The sequence below is a fragment of the Lissotriton vulgaris genome, chromosome 5 (assembly GCF_964263255.1).
Source record: "Lissotriton vulgaris chromosome 5, aLisVul1.2, whole genome shotgun sequence".
In the NCBI taxonomy this organism is placed as follows: Eukaryota; Metazoa; Chordata; class Amphibia; order Caudata; family Salamandridae; genus Lissotriton; species Lissotriton vulgaris.
In genome coordinates, this window is record NC_141693.1 from 717,566,834 (window position 1) to 717,588,004 (window position 21,171).

The window sequence follows — 21,171 nt, forward strand, 5'->3', positions numbered from 1 at the left end:
CCGGGCTGAAGACGGCTGGAATGCCAGAAACCGGTCCTCTGAAACTTGTTTCCGGTCCAGGGAAGACATGGCTTGGCAGTTCGGGTTGGACTGTTCCCATGAGGCACAGGGTCAGACTGATTTGCATATAGCCATGTCTGAACTAGGGTGGCAGAGTGGGCTAAAGAACGGTGATGGATTAAACCCAGATCTTTTGACTGGGTGTGAGTGTTTGATTGATTCAGATGCTCCGTCCATCACCACCCTCTTTTGTACCGCTTTTGGCCGCCATAAGTGTGGCAGGGTATGCTCAGACGTGAGTCCCTTGCTCACTTTGCCACTGGATTCAAGCAAGCCGGGCTGAAGATGTCTGGAATGCCAGAAACCGGTCCTCGGAAGCTTGTTTCCGGTCCAGGGAAGACATGCTTGGCAGTTCAGGCTGGACTGTTCCCATGAGGCACAGGGTCAGACTGATTTGCATATAGCCATGTCTGAACTGGGGTGGCAGAGTGGGCTAAAGAACGGTGATGGATTAAACCCAGATCTTTTGACTGGGTGTGAGTGTTTGATTGATTCAGATGCTCCGTCCATCACCACCCTCTTTTGTACCGCTTTTGGCCGCCATAAGTGTGGCAGGGTATGCTCAGACGTGAGTCCCTTGCTCACTTTGCCACTGGATTCAAGCAAGCCGGGCTGAAGACGGCTGGGATGCCAGAAACTGGTCCTCTGAAGCTTGTTTCCGGTCCAGGGAAGACATGGCTTGGCAGTTCAGGCTGGACTGTTCCCATGAGGCACAGGGTCAGACTGATTTGCATATAGCCATGTCTGAACTGGGGTGGCAGAGTGGGCTAAAGAACGGTGATGGATTAAACCCAGATCTTTTGACTGGGTGTGAGTGTTTGATTGATCCAGATGCTCCGTCCATCACCACCCCCTTTTGTACCGCTTTTGGCCGCCATAAGTGTGGCAGGGTATGCTCAGACGTGAGTCCCTTGCTCACTTTGCCACTGGATTCAAGCAAGCGGGGCTGAAGACGGCTGGAATGCCAGAAACCAGTCCTCGGAAGCTTTCTTCCGGTCCAGGGAAGACATGGCTTGGCAGTTCGGGCTGGACTTTTCCCATGAGGCACAGGGTCAGACTGATGTGCATATAGCCATGTTTGAACTGGGGTGGCAGAGTGGGCTAAAGAACGGTGATGGATTAAACCCAGAACTTTTGACTGGGTGTGAGTGTTTGATTGATTCAGATGCTCCGTCCATCACCACCCCCTTTTGTACCGCTTTTTGCCGCCATAAGTGTGGCAGGGTATGCTCAGACGTGAGTCCCTTGCTCACTTTGCCACTGGATTCAAGCAAGCCGGGCTGAAGACGGCTGGAATGCCAGAAACCAGTCCTCGGAAGCTTGTTTCTGGTCCAGGGAAGACATGCTTGGCAGTTCGGGCTGGACTGTTCCCATGAGGCACAGGGTCAGACTGATTTGCATATAGCCATGTCTGAACTGGGGTGGCAGAGTGGGCTAAAGAACGGTGATGGATTAAACCCAGATCTTTTGACTGGGTGTGTGTGTTTGATTGATTCAGATGCTCCGTCCATCACCACCCCCTTTCGTACTGCTTTTGGCCGCCATAAGTGTGGCAGGGTATGCTCAGACGTGAGTCCCTTGCTCACTTTGCCACTGGATTCAAGCAAGCCGGGCTGAAGACGGCTGGAATGCCAGAAACCGATCCTCAGAAGCTTGTTTCCGGTCCAGGGAAGACATGGCTTGGCAGTTCGGGCTGGACCGTTCCCATGAGGCACAGGGTCAGACTGATTTGCATATAGCCATGTCTGAACTGGGGTGGCAGAGTGGGCTAAAGAATGGTGATGGATTAAACCCAGATCTTTTGACTGGGTGTGAGTGTTTGATTGATTCAGATGCTCCGTCCATCACCACCCTTTTTTGTACTGCTTTTGGCCACCATAAGTGTGGCAGGGTATGCTCAGACGTGAGTCCCTTGCTCACTTTGCCACTGGATTCAAGCAAGCCGGGCTGAAGACGGCTGGAATGCCAGAAACCGGTCCTCGGAAGCTTATTTCCGGTCCAGGGAAGACATGGCTTGGCAGTTCGGGCTGGACTGTTCCCATGAGGCACAGGGTCAGACTGATTTGCATATAGCCATGTCTGAACAGGGGTGGCAGAGTAGGCTAAAGAACGGTGATGGATTAAACACAGATCTTTTGACTGGGTGTGAGTGTTTGATTGATTCAGATGCTCCGTCCATCACCACCCCCTTTTGTACCGCTTTGGCCGCCATAAGTGTGGCAGGGTATGCTCAGACGTGAGTCCCTTGCTCACTTTGTCACTGGATTCAAGCAAGCCGGGCTGAAGACGGCTGGAATGCCAGAAACTGGTCCTCGGAAGCTTGTTTCCGGTCCAGAGAAGACATGGCTTGGCAGTTCGGGCTGGACTGTTCCCATGAGGCACAGGGTCAGACTGATTTGCATATAGCCATGTCTGAACTGGGGTGGCCGAGTGGGCTAAAGAACGGTGATGGATTAAACCCAGATCTTTTGACTGGGTGTGAGTGTTTGATTGATTCAGATGCTCCGTCCATCACCACCCTCTTTTGTACTGCTTTTGGCCACCATAAGTGTGGCAGGGTATGCTCAGACGTGAGTCCCTTACTCACTTTGCCACTGGATTCAAGCAAGCCGGGCTGAAGACGGCTGGAATGCCAGAAACCGGTCCTCTGAAGCTTGTTTCCGGTCCAGGGAAGACATGGCTTGGCAGTTCAGGCTGGACTGTTCCCATGAGGCACAGGGTCAGACTGATTTGCATATAGCCATGTCTGAACTGGGGTGGCAGAGTGGGCTAAAGAACGGTGATGGATTAAACCCAGATCTTTTGACTGGGTGTGAGTGTTTGATTGATCCAGATGCTCCGTCCATCACCACCCTCTTTTGTACCGCTTTTGGCCGCCATAAGTGTGGCAGGGTATGCTCAGACGTGAGTCCCTTGCTCACTTTACCACTGGATTCAAGCAAGCGGGGCTGAAGACGGCTGGAATGCCAGAAACCGGTCCTCGGAAGCTTGTTTCCGGTCCAGAGAAGACATGGCTTGGCAGTTCGGGCTGGACTTTTCCCATGAGGCACAGGGTCAGACTGATTTGCATATAGCCATGTCTGAACTGGGGTGGCAGAGTGGGCTAAAGAACGGTGATGGATTAAACCCAGATCTTTTGACTGGGTGTGAGTGTTTGATTGATTCAGATGCTCCGTCCATCACCACCCCCTTTTGTACCGCTTTTGGCCGCCATAAGTGTGGCAGGGTATGCTCAGACGTGAGTCCCTTGCTCACTTCGCCACTGGATTCAAGCAAGCCGGGCTGAAGACGGCTGGAATGCCAGAAACCGGTCCTCTGAAGCTTGTTTCCGGTCCAGGGAAGACATGGCTTGGCAGTTCAGGCTGGACTGTTCCCATGAGGCACAGGGTCAGACTGATTTGCATATAGCCATGTCTGAACTGGGGTGGCAGAGTGGGCTGAAGAACGGTGATGGATTAAACCCAGATCTTTTGACTGGGTGTGAGTGTTTGATTGATTCAGATGCTCCGTCCATCACCACCCCCTTTTGTACCGCTTATGGCCGCCATAAGTGTGGCAGGGTATGCTCAGACGTGAGTCCCTTGCTCACTTTACCACTGGATTCAAGCAAGTCGGGCTGAAGACGGCTGGAATGCCAGAAACCGGTCCTCTGAAACTTGTTTATGGTCCAGGGAAGACGTGGCTTGGCAGTTCGGGCTGTACTGTTCCCATGAGGCACAGGGTCAGACTGATTTGCATATAGCCATGTCTGAACTGGGGTGGCAGAGTGGGCTAAAGAACGGTGATGGATTAAACCCAGATCTTTTGACTGGGTGTGAGTGTTTGATTGATTCAGATGCTCCGTCCATCACCACCCCCTTTTGTACCGCTTTTGGCCGCCATAAGTGTGGCAGGGTATGCTCAGACGTGAGTCCCTTGCTCACTTTGCCACTGGATTCAAGCACGCCGGGCTGAAGACGGCTCGAATGCCTGAAACCGGTCCTCGGAAGCTTGTTTCCGGTCCAGGGAAGACATGGCTTGGCAGTTCGGGCTGGACTTTTCCCATGAGGCACAGGGTCAGACTGATTTGCATATAGCCATGTCTGAACTGGGTTGGCAGAGTGGGCTAAAGAACGGTGATGGATTAAACCCAGATCTTTTGACTGGGTGTGAGTGTTTGATTGATTCAGATGCTCCGTCCATCACCACCCCCTTTTGTACCACTTTTGGCCGCCATAAGTGTGGCAGGGTATGCTCAGACGTGAGTCCCTTGCTCACTTTGCCACTGGATTCAAGCAAGCCGGGCTGAAGACGGCTGGAATGCCAGAAACCGGTCCTCTGAAACTTGTTTCCGGTCCAGGGAAGACATGGCTTGGCAGTTCGGGTTGGACTGTTCCCATGAGGCACAGGGTCAGACTGATTTGCATATAGCCATGTCTGAACTAGGGTGGCAGAGTGGGCTAAAGAACGGTGATGGATTAAACCCAGATCCTTTGACTGGGTGTGAGTGTTTAATTGATTCAGATGCTCCGTCCATCACCACCCTCTTTTGTACCGCTTTTGGCCGCCATAAGTGTGGCAGGGTATGCTCAGACGTGAGTCCCTTGCTCACTTTGCCACTGGATTCAAGCAAGCCGGGCTGAAGACGGCTGGAATGCCAGAAACCGGTCCTCGGAAGCTTGTTTCCGGTCCAGGGAAGACATGCTTGGCAGTTCAGGCTGGACTGTTCCCATGAGGCACAGGGTCAGACTGATTTGCATATAGCCATGTCTGAACTGGGGTGGCAGAGTGGGCTAAAGAACGGTGATGGATTAAACCCAGATCTTTTGACTGGGTGTGAGTGTTTGATTGATTCAGATGCTCCGTCCATCACCACCCCCTTTTGTACCGCTTTTGGCCGCCATAAGTGTGGCAGGGTATGCTCAGACGTGAGTCCCTTGCTCACTTTGTCACTGGATTCAAGCAAGCCGGGCTGAAGACGGCTGGAATGCCAGAAACTGGTCCTCGGAAGCTTGTTTCCGGTCCAGGGAAGACATGGCTTAGCAGTTCGGGCTGGACTGTTCCCATGAGGCACAGGGTCAGACTGATTTGCATATAGCCATGTCTGAACTGGGGTGGCAGAGTGGGCTAAAGAACGGTGATGGATTAAACGCAGATCTTTTGACTGGGTGTGAGTGTTTGATTGATTCAGATGCTCCGTCCATCACCACCCCCTTTTGTACCGCTTTTGGCCGCCATAAGTGTGGCAGGGTATGCTCAGACGTGAGTCCCTTGCTCACTTTTCTACTGGATTCAAGCAAGCCGGGCTGAAGACGGCTGGAATGCCAGAAACCTGTCCTCTGAAGCTTGTTTCCGGTCCAGGGAAGACATGGCTTGGCAGTTCAGGCTGGACTGTTCCCATGAGGCACAGGGTTAGACTGATTTGCATATAGCCATGTCTGAACTGGGGTGGCAGAGTGGGCTAAAGAACGGTGATGGATTAAACCCAGATCTTTTGACTGGGTGTGAGTGTTTGATTGATTCAGATGCTCCGTCCATCACCACCCCCTTTTGTACCGCTAATGGCCGCCATAAGTGTGGCAGGGTATGCTCAGACGTGAGTCCCTTGCTCACTTTGCCACTGGATTCAAGCAAGCCGGGCTGAAGACAGCTGGAATGCCAAAAACTTGTCCTCTGAAACTTGTTTCCGGTCCAGGGAAGACATGGCTTGGCAGTTCGGGCTGGACTGTTCCCATGAGGCACAGGGTCAGACTGATTTGCATATAGCCATGTCTGAACTGGGGTGGCAGAGTGGGCTAAAGAACGGTGATGGATTAAACCCAGATCTTTTGACTGGGTGTGAGTGTTTGATTGATTCAGATGCTCCGTCCATCACCACCCCCTTTTGTACCGCTTTTGGCCGCCATAAGTGTGGCAGGGTATGCTCAGACGTGAGTCCCTTGCTCACTTTGCCACTGGATTCAAGCACGCCGGGCTGAAGACGGCTGGAATGTCAGAAACCGGTCCTCTGAAGCTTGTTTCCGGTCCAGAGAAGACATGGCTTGGCAGTTCGGGCTGGACTTTTCCGATGAGGCACAGGGTCGGACTGATTTGCATATAGCCATGTCTGAACTGGGGTGGCAGAGTGGGCTAAAGAACGGTGATGGATTAAACCCAGATCTTTTGACTGGGTGTGAGTGTTTGATTGATTCAGATGCTCTGTCCATCACCACCCCCTTTTGTACCACTTTTGGCCGCCATAAGTGTGGCAGGGTATGCTCAGACGTGAGTCCCTTGCTCACTTTGCCACTGGATTCAAGCAAGCCGGGCTGAAGACGGCTGGAATGCCAGAAACCGGTCCTCTGAAACTTGTTTCGGGTCCAGGGAAGACATGGCTTGACAGTTCGGGTTGGACTGTTCCCATGAGGCACAGGGTCAGACTGATTTGCATATAGCCATGTCTGAACTAGGGTGGCAGAGTGGGCTAAAGAACGGTGATGGATTAAACCCAGATCTTTTGACTGGGTGTGAATGTTTGATTGATTCAGATGCTCCGTCCATCACCACCCTCATTTGTACCGCTATTGGCCGCCATAAGTGTGGCAGGGTATGCTCAGACGTGAGTCCCTTGCTCACTTTGCCACTGGATTCAAGCAAGCCGGGCTGAAGACGGCTGGAATGCCAGAAACCGGTCCTCGGAAGCTTGTTTCCGGTCCAGGGAAGACATGCTTGGCAGTTCGGGCTGGACTGTTCCCATGAGGCACAGGGTCAGACTGATTTGCATATAGCCATGTCTGAACTGGGGTGGCAGAGTGGGCTAAAGAACGGTGATGGATTAAACCCAGATCTTTTGACTGGGTGTGAGTGTTTGATTGATTCAGATGCTCCGTCCATCACCACCCCCTTTTGTACCGCTTTTGGCCGCCATAAGTGTGGCAGGGTATGCTCAGACGTGAGTCCCTTGCTCACTTTGCCACTGGATTCAAGCAAGCCGGGCTGAAGACGGCTGGAATGCCAGAAACCGGTCCTCTGAAGCTTGTTTCCGGTCCAGGGAAGACATGGCTTGGCAGTTCAGGCTGGACTGTTCCCATGAGGCACCGGGTCAGACTGATTTGCATATAGCCATGTCTGAACTGGGGTGGCAGAGTGGGCTAAAGAACGGTGATGGATTAAACCCAGATCTTTTGACTGGGTGTGAGTGTTTGATCCAGATGCTCCGTCCATCACCACCCCCTTTTGTACCGCTTTTGGCCGCCATAAGTGTGGCAGGGTATGCTCAGACGTGAGTCCCTTGCTCACTTTGCCACTGGATTCAAGCAAGCGGGGCTGAAGACGGCTGGAATGCCAGAAACCAGTCCTCGGAAGCTTTCTTCCGGTCCAGGGAAGACATGGCTTGGCAGTTCGGGCTGGACTTTCCCCATGAGGCACAGGGTCAGACTGATGTGAATATAGCCATGTCTGAACTGGGGTGGCAGAGTGGGCTAAAGAACTGTGATGGATTAAACCCAGAACTTTTGACTGGGTGTGAGTGTTTGATTGATTCAGATGCTCTGTCCATCACCACCCCCTTTTGTACCGCTTTTTGCCGCCATAAGTGTGGCAGGGTATGCTCAGACGTGAGTCCCTTGCTCACTTTGCCACTGGATTCAAGCAAGCCGGGCTGAAGACGGCTGGAATGCCAGAAACCGGTCCTCGGAAGCTTGTTTCTGGTCCAGGGAAGACATGCTTGGCAGTTCGGGCTGGACTGTTCCCATGAGGCACAGGGTCAGACTGATTTGCATATAGCCATGTCTGAACTGGGGTGGCAGAGTGGGCTAAAGAACGGTGATGGATTAAACCCAGATCTTTTGACTGGGTGTGTGTGTTTGATTGATTCAGATGCTCCGTCCATCACCACCCCCTTTTGTACCGCTTTTGGCCGCCATAAGTGTGGCAGGGTATGCTCAGACGTGAGTCCCTTGCTCACTTTGCCACTGGATTCAAGCAAGCCGGGCTGAAGATGGCTGGAATGCCAGAAACCGATCCTCAGAAGCTTGTTTCCGGTCCAGGGAAGACATGGCTTGGCAGTTCGGGCTGGACTGTTCCCATGAGGCACAGGGTCAGACTGATTTGCATATAGCCATGTCTGAACAGGGGTGGCAGAGTAGGCTAAAGAACAGTGATGGATTAAACACAGATCTTTTGACTGGGTGTGAGTGTTTGATTGATTCAGATGCTCCGTCCATCACCACCCCCTTTTGTACCGCTTTGGCCGCCATATGTGTGGCAGGGTATGCTCAGACGTGAGTCCCTTGCTCACTTTGTCACTGGATTCAAGCAAACCGGGCTGAAGACGGCTGGAATGCCAGAAACCGGTCCTCGGAAGCTTGTTTCCGGTCCAGGGTAGAAATGGCTTGGCAGTTCGGGCTGGACTGTTCCCATGAGGCACAGGGTCAGACTGATTTGCATATAGCCATGTCTGAACTGGGGTGGCAGAGTGGGCTAAAGAACGGTGATGGATTAAACCCAGATCTTTTGACTGGGTGTGAGTGTTTGATTGATTCAGATCCTCCGTCCATCACCACCCTCTTTTGTACTGCTTTTGGCCACCATAAGTGTGGCAGGGTATGCTCAGACGTGAGTCCCTTGCTCACTTTGCCACTGGATTCAAGCAAGCCGGGCTGAAGACGGCTGGAATGCCAGAAACCGGTCCTCTGAAGCTTGTTTCCGGTCCAGGGAAGACATGGCTTGGCAGTTCAGGCTGGACTGTTCCCATGAGGCACAGGGTCAGACTGATTTGCATATAGCCATGTCTGAACTGGGGTGGCAGAGTGGGCTAAAGAACGGTGATGGATTAAACCCAGATCTTTTGACTGGGTGTGAGTGTTTGATTGATCCAGATGCTCCGTCCATCACCATCCCCTTTTGTACCGCTTTTGGCCGCCATAAGTGTGGCAGGGTATGCTCAGACGTGAGTCCCTTGCTCACTTTGCCACTGGATTCAAGCAAGCGGGGCTGAAGACGGCTGGAATGCCAGAAACCAGTCCTCGGAAGCTTTCTTCCGGTCCAGGGAAGACATGGCTTGGCAGTTCGGGCTGGACTTTTCCCATGAGGCACAGGGTCAGACTGATGTGCATATAGCCATGTCTGAACTGGGGTGGCAGAGTGGGCTAAAGAACGGTGATGGATTAAACCCAGAACTTTTGACTGGGTGTGAGTGTTTGATTGATTCAGATGCTCCGTCCATCACCACCCCCTTTTGTACCGCTTTTTGCCGCCATAAGTGTGGCAGGGTATGCTCAGACGTGAGTCCCTTGCTCACTTTGCCACTGGATTCAAGCAAGCCGGGCTGAAGACGGCTGGAATGCCAGAAACCGGTCCTCGGAAGCTTGTTTCTGGTCCAGGGAAGACATGCTTGGCAGTTCGGGCTGGACTGTTCCCATGAGGCACAGGGTCAGACTGATTTGCATATAGCCATGTCTGAACTGGGGTGGCAGAGTGGGCTAAAGAACGGTGATGGATTAAACCCAGATCTTTTGACTGGGTGTGTGTGTTTGATTGATTCAGATGCTCCGTCCATCACCACCCCCTTTTGTACCGCTTTTGGCCGCCATAAGTGTGGCAGGGTATGCTCAGACGTGAGTCCCTTGCTCACTTTGCCACTGGATTCAAGCAAGCCGGGCTGAAGACGGCTGGAATGCCAGAAACCGGTCCTCGGAAGCTTATTTCCGGTCCAGGGAAGACATGGCTTGGCAGTTCGGGCTGGACTGTTCCCATGAGGCACAGGGTCAGACTGATTTGCATATAGCCATGTCTGAACAGGGGTGGCAGAGTAGGCTAAAGAACGGTGATGGATTAAACACAGATCTTTTGACTGGGTGTGAGTGTTTGATTGATTCAAATGCTCCGTCCATCACCACCCCCTTTTGTACCGCTTTGGCCGCCATAAGTGTGGCAGGGTATGCTCAGACGTGAGTCCCTTGCTCACTTTGTCACTGGATTCAAGCAAGCCGGGCTGAAGACGGCTGGAATGTCAGAAACCGGTCCTCGGAAGCTTGTTTCCGGTCCAGGGAAGACATGGCTTGGCAGTTCGGGCTGGACTGTTCCCATGAGGCACAGGGTCAGACTGATTTGCATATAGCCATGTCTGAACTGGGGTGGCAGAGTGGGCTAAAGAACGGTGATGGATTAAACCCAGATCTTTTGACTGGGTGTGAGTGTTTGATTGATTCAGATGCTCCGTCCATCACCACCCCCTTTTGTACCGCTAATGGCCGCCATAAGTGTGGCAGGGTATGCTCAGACGTGAGTCCCTTGCTCACTTTGCCACTGGATTCAAGCAAGCCGGGCTGAAGACAGCTGGAATGCCAAAAACCGGTCCTCTGAAACTTGTTTCCGGTCTAGGGAAGACATGGCTTGGCAGTTCGAGCTGGACTGTTCCCATGAGGCACAGGGTCAGACTGATTTGCATATAGCCATGTCTGAACTGGGGTGGCAGAGTGGGCTAAAGAACGGTGATGGATTAAACCCAGATCTTTTGACTGGGTGTGAGTGTTTGATTGATTCAGATGCTCCGTCCATCACCACCCCCTTTTGTACCGCTTTTGGCCGCCATAAGTGTGGCAGGGTATGCTCAGACGTGAGTCCCTTGCTCACTTTGCCACTGGATTCAAGCAAGCCGGGCTGAATACGGCTGGAATGCCAGAAACCGGTCCTCTGAAACTTGTTTCTGGTCCAGGGAAGACATGGCTTGGCAGTTCGGGCTGGACTGTTCCCATGAGGCGCAGGGTCAGACTGATTTGCATATAGCCATGTCTGAACTGGGGTGGCAGAGTGGGCTAAAGAACGGTGATGGATTAAACCCAGATCTTTTGACTGGGTGTGTGTGTTTGATTGATTCAGATGCTCCGTCCATCACCACCCCCTTTTGTACCGCTTTGGCCGCCATAAGTGTGGCAGGGTATGCTCAGACGTGAGTCCCTTGCTCACTTTGTCACTGGATTCAAGCAAACCGGGCTGAAGACGGCTGGAATGCCAGAAACCGGTCCTCGGAAGCTTGTTTACGGTCCAGGGTAGACATGGCTTGGCAGTTCGGGCTGGACTGTTCCCATGAGGCACAGGGTCAGACTGATTTGCATATAGCCATGTCTGAACTGGGGTGGCAGAGTGGGCTAAAGAACGGTGATGGATTAAACCCAGATCTTTTGACTGGGTTTGAGTGTTTGATTGATTCAGATGCTCCGTCCATCACCACCCTCTTTTGTACTGCTTTTGGCCACCATAAGTGTGGCAGGGTATGCTCAGACGTGAGTCCCTTGCTCACTTTGCCACTGGATTCAAGCAAGCCGGGCTGAAGACGGCTGGAATGCCAGAAACCGGTCCTTGGAAGCTTATTTCCGGTCCAGGGAAGACATGGCTTGGCAGTTCGGGCTGGACTGTTCCCATGAGGCACAGGGTCAGACTGATTTGCATATAGCCATGTCTGAACAGGGGTGGCAGAGTAGGCTAAAGAACGGTGATGAATTAAACACAGATCTTTTGACTGGGTGTGAGTGTTTGATTGATTCAGATGCTCCGTCCATCACCACCCCCTTTTGTACCACTTTGGCCGCCATAAGTGTGGCAGGGTATGCTCAGACATGAGTCCCTTGCTCACTTTGTCACTGGATTCAAGCAAGCCGGGCTGAAGACGGCTGGAATGCCAGAAACCGGTCCTCGGAAGCTTGTTTCCGGTCCAGGGAAGACATGGCTTGGCAGTTCGGGCTGGACTGTTCCCATGAGGCACAGGGTCAGACTGATTTGCATATAGCCATGTCTGAACTGGGGTGGCAGAGTGGGCTAAAGAACGGTGATGGATTAAACCCAGATCTTTTGACTGGGTGTGAGTGTTTGATTGATTCAGATGCTCCGTCCATCACCACCCCCTTTTGTACCGCTAATGGCCGCCATAAGTGTGGCAGGGTATGCTCAGACGTGAGTCCCTTGCTCACTTTGCCACTGGATTCAAGCAAGCCGGGCTGAAGACAGCTGGAATGCCAAAAACCGGTCCTCTGAAACTTGTTTCCGGTCCAGGGAAGACATGGCTTGGCAGTTCGGGCTGGACTGTTCCCATGAGGCACAGGGTCAGACTGATTTGCATATAGCCATGTCTGAACTGGGGTGGCAGAGTGGGCTAAAGAACGGTGATGGATTAAACCCAGATCTTTTGACTGGGTGTGAGTGTTTGATTGATTCAGATGCTCCGTCCATCACCACCCCCTTTTGTACCGCTTTTGGCCGCCATAAGTGTGGCAGGGTATGCTCAGACGTGAGTCCCTTGCTCACTTTGCCACTGGATTCAAGCAAGCCGGGCTGAAGACGGCTGGAATGCCAGAAACGGGTCCTCGGAAGCTTGTTTCCGTTCCAGGGAAGACATGGCTTGGCAGTTCGGGCTGGACTTTTCCCATGAGGCACAGGGTCAGACTGATTTGCATATAGCCATGTCTGAACTGGGGTGGCAGAGTGGGCTAAAGAACGGTGATGGATTAAACCCAGATCTTTTGACTGGGTGTGAGTGTTTGATTGATTCAGATGCTCCGTCCATCACCACCCCCTTTTGTACCACTTTTGGCCGCCATAAGTGTGGCAGGGTATGCTCAGACGTGAGTCCCTTGCTCACTTTGCCACTGGATTCAAGCAAGCCGGGCTGAATACGGCTGGAATGCCAGAAACCGGTCCTCTGAAACTTGTTTCCGGTCCAGGGAAGACATGGCTTGGCAGTTCGGGCTGGACTGTTCCCATGAGGCACAGGGTCAGACTGATTTGCATATAGCCATGTCTGAACTAGGGTGGCAGAGTGGACTAAAGAACGGTGATGGATTAAACCCAGATCTTTTGACTGGGTGTGAGTGTTTGATTGATTCAGATGCTCCGTCCATCACCACCCCCTTTTGTACCGCTTTTTGCCGCCATAAGTGTGGCAGGGTATGCTCAGACGTGAGTCCCTTGCTCACTTTGCCACTGGATTCAAGCAAGCCGGGCTGAAGACGGCTGGAATGCCAGAAACCGGTCCTCGGAAGCTTGTTTCTGGTCCAGGGAAGACATGCTTGGCAGTTCGGGCTGGACTGTTCCCATGAGGCACAGGGTCAGACTGATTTGCATATAGCCATGTCTGAACTGGGGTGGCAGAGTGGGCTAAAGAACGGTGATGGATTAAACCCAGATCTTTTGGCTGGGTGTGAGTGTTTGATTGATTCAGATGCTCCGTCCATCACCACCCTCTTTTGTACTGCTTTTGGCCACCATAAGTGTGGCAGGGTATGCTCAGACGTGAGTCCCTTGCTCACTTTGCCACTGGATTCAAGCAAGCCGGGCTGAAGACGGCTGGAATGCCAGAAACCGGTCCTCGGAAGCTTATTTCCGGTCCAGGGAAGACATGGCTTGGCAGTTCGGGCTGGACTGTTCCCATGAGGCACAGGGTCAGACTGATTTGCATATAGCCATGTCTGAACAGGGGTGGCAGAGTAGGCTAAAGAACGGTGATGGATTAAACACAGATCTTTTGACTGGGTGTGAGTGTTTGATTGATTCAGATGCTCCGTCCATCACCACCCCCTTTTGTACCGCTTTGGCCGCCATAAGTGTGGCAGGGTATGCTCAGACGTGAGTCCCTTGCTCACTTTGTCACTGGATTCAAGCAAGCCAGGCTAAAGACGGCTGGAATGCCAGAAACCGGTCCTCGGAAGCTTGTTTCCGGTCCAGGGAAGACATGGCTTGGCAGTTCGGGCTGGACTGTTCCCATGAGGCACAGGGTCAGACTGATTTGCATATAGCCATGTCTGAACTGGGGTGGCAGAGTGGGCTAAAGAACGGTGATGGATTAAACCCAGATCTTTTGACTGGGTGTGAGTGTTTGATTGATTCAGATGCTCCGTCCATCACCACCCCCTTTTGTACCGCTAATGGCCGCCATAACTGTGGCAGGGTATGCTCAGACGTGAGTCCCTTGCTCACTTTGCCACTGGATTCAAGCAAGCCGGGCTGAAGACAGCTGGAATGCCAAAAACCGGTCCTCTGAAACTTGTTTCCGGTCCAGGGAAGACATGGCTTGGCAGTTCGGGCTGGACTGTTCCCATGAGGCACAGGGTCAGACTGATTTGCATATAGCCATGTCTGAACTGGGGTGGCAGAGTGGGCTAAAGAACGGTGATGGATTAAACCCAGATCTTTTGACTGGGTGTGAGTGTTTGATTGATTCAGATGCTCCGTCCATCACCACCCCCTTTTGTACCGCTTTTGGCCGCCATAAGTGTGGCAGGGTATGCTCAGACGTGAGTCCCTTGCTCACTTTGCCACTGGATTCAAGCAAGCCGGGCTGAAGACGGCTGGAATGCCAGAAACCGGTCCTCGGAAGCTTGTTTCCGGTCCAGGGAAGACATGGCTTGGCGGTTCGGGCTGGACTTTTCCCATGAGGCACAGGGTCAGACTGATTTGCATATAGCCATGTCTGAACTGGGGTGGCAGAGTGGGCTAAAGAACGGTGATGGATTAAACCCAGATCTTTTGACTGGGTGTGAGTGTTTGATTGATTCAGATGCTCCGTCCATCACCACCCCCTTTTGTACCGCTTTTGGCCGCCATAAGTGTGGCAGGGTATGCTCAGACGTGAGTCCCTTGCTCACTTCGCCACTGGATTCAAGCAAGCCGGGCTGAAGACGGCTGGAATGCCAGAAACCGGTCCTCTGAAGCTTGTTTCCGGTCCAGGGAAGACATGGCTTGGCAGTTCAGGCTGGACTGTTCCCATGAGGCACAGGGTCAGACTGATTTACATATAGCCATGTCTGAACTGGGGTGGCAGAGTGGGCTAAAGAACGGTGATGGATTAAACCCAGATCTTTTGACTGGGTGTGAGTGTTTGATTGATTCAGATGCTCCGTCCAACACCACCCCCTTTTGTACCGCTTTTGGCCGCCATAAGTGTGGCAGGGTATGCTCAGACGTGAGTCCCTTGCTTACTTTGCCACTGGATTCAAGCACGCCGGGCTGAAGACGGCTGGAATGCCAGAAACCGGTCCTCGGAAGCTTGTTTCCGGTCCAGGGAAGACATGGCTTGGCAGTTCGGGCTGGACTTTTCCCATGAGGCACAGGGTCAGACTGATTTGCATATAGCCATGTCTGAACTGGGGTGGCAGAGTGGGCTAAAGAACGGTGATGGATTAAACCCAGATCTTTTGACTGGGTGTGAGTGTTTGATTGATTCAGATGCTCCGTCCATCACCACCCCCTTTTGTACCACTTTTGGCCGCCATAAGTGTGGCAGGGTATGCTCAGACGTGAGTCCCTTGCTCACTTTGCCACTGGATTCAAGCAAGCCGGGCTGAAGACGGCTGGAATGCCAGAAACCGGTCCTCTGAAACTTGTTTCCGGTCCAGGGAAGACATGGCTTGGCAGTTCAGGTTGGACTGTTCCCATGAGGCACAGGGTCAGACTGATTTGCATATAGCCATGTCTGAACTAGGGTGGCAGAGTGGGCTAAAGAACGGTGATGGATTAAACCCAGATCTTTTGACTGGGTGTGAGTGTTTGATTCATTCAGATGCTCTGTCCATCACCACCCTCTTTTGTACCGCTTTTGGCCGCCATAAGTGTGGCAGGGTATGCTCAGACGTGAGTCCCTTGCTCACTTTGCCACTGGATTCAAGCAAGCCGGGCTGAAGACGTCTGGAATGCCAGAAACCGGTCCTCGGAAGCTTGTTTCCGGTCCAGGGAAGACATGCTTGGCAGTTCAGGCTGGACTGTTCCCATGAGGCACAGGGTCAGACTGATTTGCATATAGCCATGTCTGAACTGGGGTGGCAGAGTGGGCTAAAGAACGGTGATAGATTAAACCCAGATCTTTTGACTGGGTGTGAGTGTTTGATTGATTCAGATGCTCCGTCCATCACCACCCCCTTTTGTACCGCTTTTGGCCGCCATAAGTGTGGCAGGGTATGCTCAGACGTGAGTCCCTTGCTCACTTTGCCACTGGATTCAAGCAAGCCGGGCTGAAGACGGCTGGAATGCCAGAAACCAGTCCTCGGAAGCTTGTTTCCGGTCCAGGGAAGACATGCTCTGCAGTTCGGGCTGGACTGTTCCCATGAGGCACGGGGTCAGACTGATTTGCATATAGCCATGTCTGAACTGGGGTGGCAGAGTGGGCTAAAGAACGGTGATGGATTAAACCCAGATCTTTTGACTGGGTGTGAGTGTTTGATTGATTCAGATGCTCCGTCCATCACCACCCCCTTTTGGACCGCTTTTGGCCGCCATAAGTGTGGCAGGGTATGCTCAGACGTGAGTCCCTTGCTCACTTTGCCACTGGATTCAAGCAAGCCGGGCTGAAGACGGCTGGAATGCCAGAAACTGGTCCTCTGAAGCTTGTTTCCGGTCCAGGGAAGACATGGCTTGGCAGTTCAGGCTGGACTGTTCCCATGAGGCACAGGGTCAGACTGATTTGCATATAGCCATGTCTGAACTGGGGTGGCAGAGTGGGCTAAAGAACGGTGATGGATTAAACCCAGATCTTTTGACTGGGTGTGAGTGTTTGATTGATCCAGATGCTCCGTCCATCACCACCCCCTTTTGTACCGCTTTTGGCCGCCATAAGTATGGCAGGGTATGCTCAGACGTGAGTCCCTTGCTCACTTTGCCACTGGATTCAAGCAAGCGGGGCTGAAGACGGCTGGAATGCCAGAAACCAGTCCTCGGAAGCTTTCTTCCGGTCCAGGGAAGACATGGCTTGGCAGTTCGGGCTGGACTTTTCCCATGAGGCACAGGGTCAGACTGATGTGCATATAGCCATGTCTGAACTGGGGTGGCAGAGTGGGCTAAAGAACGGTGATGGATTAAACCCAGAACTTTTGACTGGGTGTGAGTGTTTGATTGATTCAGATGCTCCGTCCATCACCACCCCCTTTTGTACCGCTTTTTGCCGCCATAAGTGTGGCAGGGTATGCTCAGACGTGAGTCCCTTGCTCACTTTGCCACTGGATTCAAGCAAGCCGGGCTGAAGACGGCTGGAATGCCAGAAACCGGTCCTCGGAAGCTTGTTTCTGGTCCAGGGAAGACATGCTTGGCAGTTCGGGCTGGACTGTTCCCATGAGGCACAGGGTCAGACTGATTTGCATATAGCCATGTCTGAACTGGGGTGGCAGAGTGGGCTAAAGAACGGTGATGGATTAAACCCAGATCTTTTGACTGGGTGTGTGTGTTTGATTGATTCAGATGCTCTGTCCATCACCACCCCCTTTCGTACCGCTTTTGGCCGCCATAAGTGTGGCAGGGTATGCTCAGACGTGAGTCCCTTGCTCACTTTGCCACTGGATTCAAGCAAGCCGGGCTGAAGATGGCTGGAATGCCAGAAACCGATCCTCAGAAGCTTGTTTCCGGTCCAGGGAAGACATGGCTTGGCAGTTCGGGCTGGACCGTTCCCATGAGGCACAGGGTCAGAATGATTTGCATATAGCCATGTCTGAACTGGGGTGGCAGAGTGGGCTAAAGAATGGTGATGGATTAAACCCAGATCTTTTGACTGGGTGTGAGTGTTTGATTGATTCAGATGCTCCGTCCATCACCACCCTCTTTTGTACTGCTTTTGGCCACCATAAGTGTGGCAGGGTATGCTCAGACGTGAGTCCCTTGCTCACTTTGCCACTGGATTCAAGCAAGCCGGGCTGAAGACGGCTGGAATGCCAGAAACCGGTCCTCGGAAGCTTATTTCCGGTCCAGGGAAGACATGGCTTGGCAGTTCGGGCTGGACTGTTCCCATGAGGCACAGGGTCAGACTGATTTGCATATAGCCATGTCTGAACAGGGGTGGCAGAGTAGGCTAAAGAACGGTGATGGATTAAACACAGATCTTTTGACTGGGTGTGAGTGTTTGATTGATTCAGATGCTCCGTCCATCACCACCCCCTTTTGTACCGCTTTGGCCGCCATAAGTGTGGCAGGGTATGCTCAGACGTGAGTCCCTTGCTCACTTTGTCACTGGATTCAAGCAAGCCGGGCTGAAGACGGCTGGAATGCCAGAAACCGGTCCTCGGAAGCTTGTTTCCGGTCCAGAGAAGACATGGCTTGGCAGTTCGGGCTGGACTGTTCCCATGAGGCACAGGGTCAGACTGATTTGCATATAGCCATGTCTGAACTGGGGTGGCAGAGTGGGCTAAAGAACGGTGATGGATTAAACCCAGATCTTTTGACTGGGTGTGAGTGTTTGATTGATTCAGATGCTCCGTCCATCACCACCCCCTTTTGTACCGCTTTTGGCCACCATAAGTGTGGCAGGGTATGCTCAGACGTGAGTCCCTTGCTCACTTTGCCACTGGATTCAAGCAAGCCGGGCTGAAGACGGCTGGAATGCCAGAAACCGGTCCTCGGAAGCTTGTTTCCGGTCCAGGGAAGACATGCTCTGCAGTTCGGGCTGGACTGTTCCCATGAGGCACGGGGTCAGACTGATTTGCATATAGCCATGTCTGAACTGGGGTGGCAGAGTGGGCTAAAGAACGGTGATGGATTAAACCCAGATCTTTTGACTGGGTGTGAGTGTTTGATTGATTCAGATGCTCCGTCCATCACCACCCCCTTTTGGACCGCTTTTGGCCACCATAAGTGTGGCAGGGTATGCTCAGACGTGAGTCCCTTGCTCACTTTGCCACTGGATTCAAGCAAGCCGGGCTGAAGACGGCTGGAATGCCAGAAACTGGTCCTCTGAAGCTTGTTTCCGGTCCAGGGAAGACATGGCTTGGCAGTTCAGGCTGGACTGTTCCCATGAGGCACAGGGTCAGACTGATTTGCATATAGCCATGTCTGAACTGGGGTGGCAGAGTGGGCTAAAGAACGGTGATGGATTAAACCCAGATCTTTTGACTGGGTGTGAGTGTTTGATTGATCCAGATGCTCCGTCCATCACCACCCCCTTTTGTACCGCTTTTGGCCGCCATAAGTGTGGCAGGGTATGCTCAGACGTGAGTCCCTTGCTCACTTTGCCACTGGATTCAAGCAAGCGGGGCTGAAGACGGCTGGAATGCCAGAAACCAGTCCTCGGAAGCTTTCTTCCGGTCCAGGGAAGACATGGCTTGGCAGTTCGGGCTGGACTTTTCCCATGAGGCACAGGGTCAGACTGATGTGCATATAGCCATGTCTGAACTGGGGTGGCAGAGTGGGCTAAAGAACGGTGATGGATTAAACCCAGAACTTTTGACTGGGTGTGAGTGTTTGATTGATTCAGATGCTCCGTCCATCACCACCCCCTTTTGTACCGCTTTTTGCCGCCATAAGTGTGGCAGGGTATGCTCAGACGTGAGTCCCTTGCTCACTTTGCCACTGGATTCAAGCAAGCCGGGCTGAAGACGGCTGGAATGCCAGAAACCAGTCCTCGGAAGCTTGTTTCTGGTCCAGGGAAGACATGCTGGGCAGTTCGGGCTGGACTGTTCCCATGAGGCACAGGGTCAGACTGATTTGCATATAGCCATGTCTGAACTGGAGTGGCAGAGTGGGCTAAAGAACGGTGATGGATTAAACCCAGATCTTTTGACTGGGTGTGTGTGTTTGATTGATTCAGATGCTCTGTCCATCACCACCCCCTTTCGTACCGCTTTTGGCCGCCATAAGTGTGGCAGGGTATGCTCAGACGTGAGTCCCTTGCTCACTTTGCCACTGGATTCAAGCAAGCCGGGCTGAAGACGGCTGGAATGCCAGAAACCGATCCTCAGAAGCTTGTTTCCGGTCCAGGGAAGACATGGCTTGGCAGTTCGGGCTGGACCGTTCCCATGAGGCACAGGGTCAGACTGATTTGCATATAGCCATGTCTGAACTGGGGTGGCAGAGTGGGCTAAAGAATGGTGATGGATTAAACCCAGATCTTTTGACTGGGTGTGAGTGTTTGATTGATTCAGATGCTCCGTCCATCACCACCCTCTTTTGTACTGCTTTTGGCCACCATAAGTGTGGCAGGGTATGCTCAGACGTGAGTCCCTTGCTCACTTTGCCACTGGATTCAAGCAAGCCGGGCTGAAGACGGCTGGAATGCCAGAAACCGGTCCTCGGAAGCTTATTTCCGGTCCAGGGAAGACATGGCTTGGCAGTTCGGGCTGGACTTTTCCCATGAGGCACAGGGTCAGACTGATGTGCATATAGCCATGTCTGAACTGGGGTGGCAGAGTGGGCTAAAGAACGGTGATGGATTAAACCCAGAACTTTTGACTGGGTGTGAGTGTTTGATTGATTCAGATGCTCCGTCCATCACCACCCCCTTTTGTACCGCTTTTTGCCGCCATAAGTGTGGCAGGGTATGCTCAGACGTGAGTCCCTTGCTCACTTTGCCACTGGATTCAAGCAAGCCGGGCTGAAGACGGCTGGAATGCCAGAAACCGGTCCTCGGAAGCTTGTTTCTGGTCCAGGGAAGACATGGCTTGGCAGTTCAGGGTGGACTGTTCCCATGAGGCACAGGGTCAGACTGATTTGCATATAGCCATGTCTGAACTGGGGTGGCAGAGTGGGCTAAAGAACGGTGATGGATTAAACCCAGATCTTTTGACTGGGTGTGAGTGTTTGATTGATCCAGATGCTCCGTCCATCACCACCCCCTTTTGTACCGCTTTTGGCCGCCATAAGTGTGGCAGGGTATGCTCAGACGTGAGTCCCTTGCTCACTTTGCCACTGGATTCAAGCAAGCGGGGCTGAAGACGGCTGGAATGCCAGAAACCAGTCCTCGGAAGCTTTCTTCCGGTCCAGGGAAGACATGGCTTGGCAGTTCGGGCTGGACTTTTCCCATGAGGCACAGGGTCAGACTGATGTGCATATAGCCATGTCTGAACTGGGGTGGCAGAGTGGGCTAAAGAACGGTGATGGATTAAACCCAGAACTTTTGACTGGGTGTGAGTGTTTGATTGATTCAGATGCTCCGTCCATCACCACCCCCTTTTGTACCGCTTTTTGCCGCCATAAGTGTGGCAGGGTATGCTCAGACGTGAGTCCCTTGCTCACTTTGCCACTGGATTCAAGCAAGCTGGGCTGAAGACGGCTGGAATGCCAGAAACCGGTCCTCGGAAGCTTGTTTCTGGTCCAGGGAAGACATGCTTGGCAGTTCGGGCTGGACTGTTCCCATGAGGCACAGGGTCAGACTGATTTGCATATAGCCATGTCTGAACTGGGGTGGCA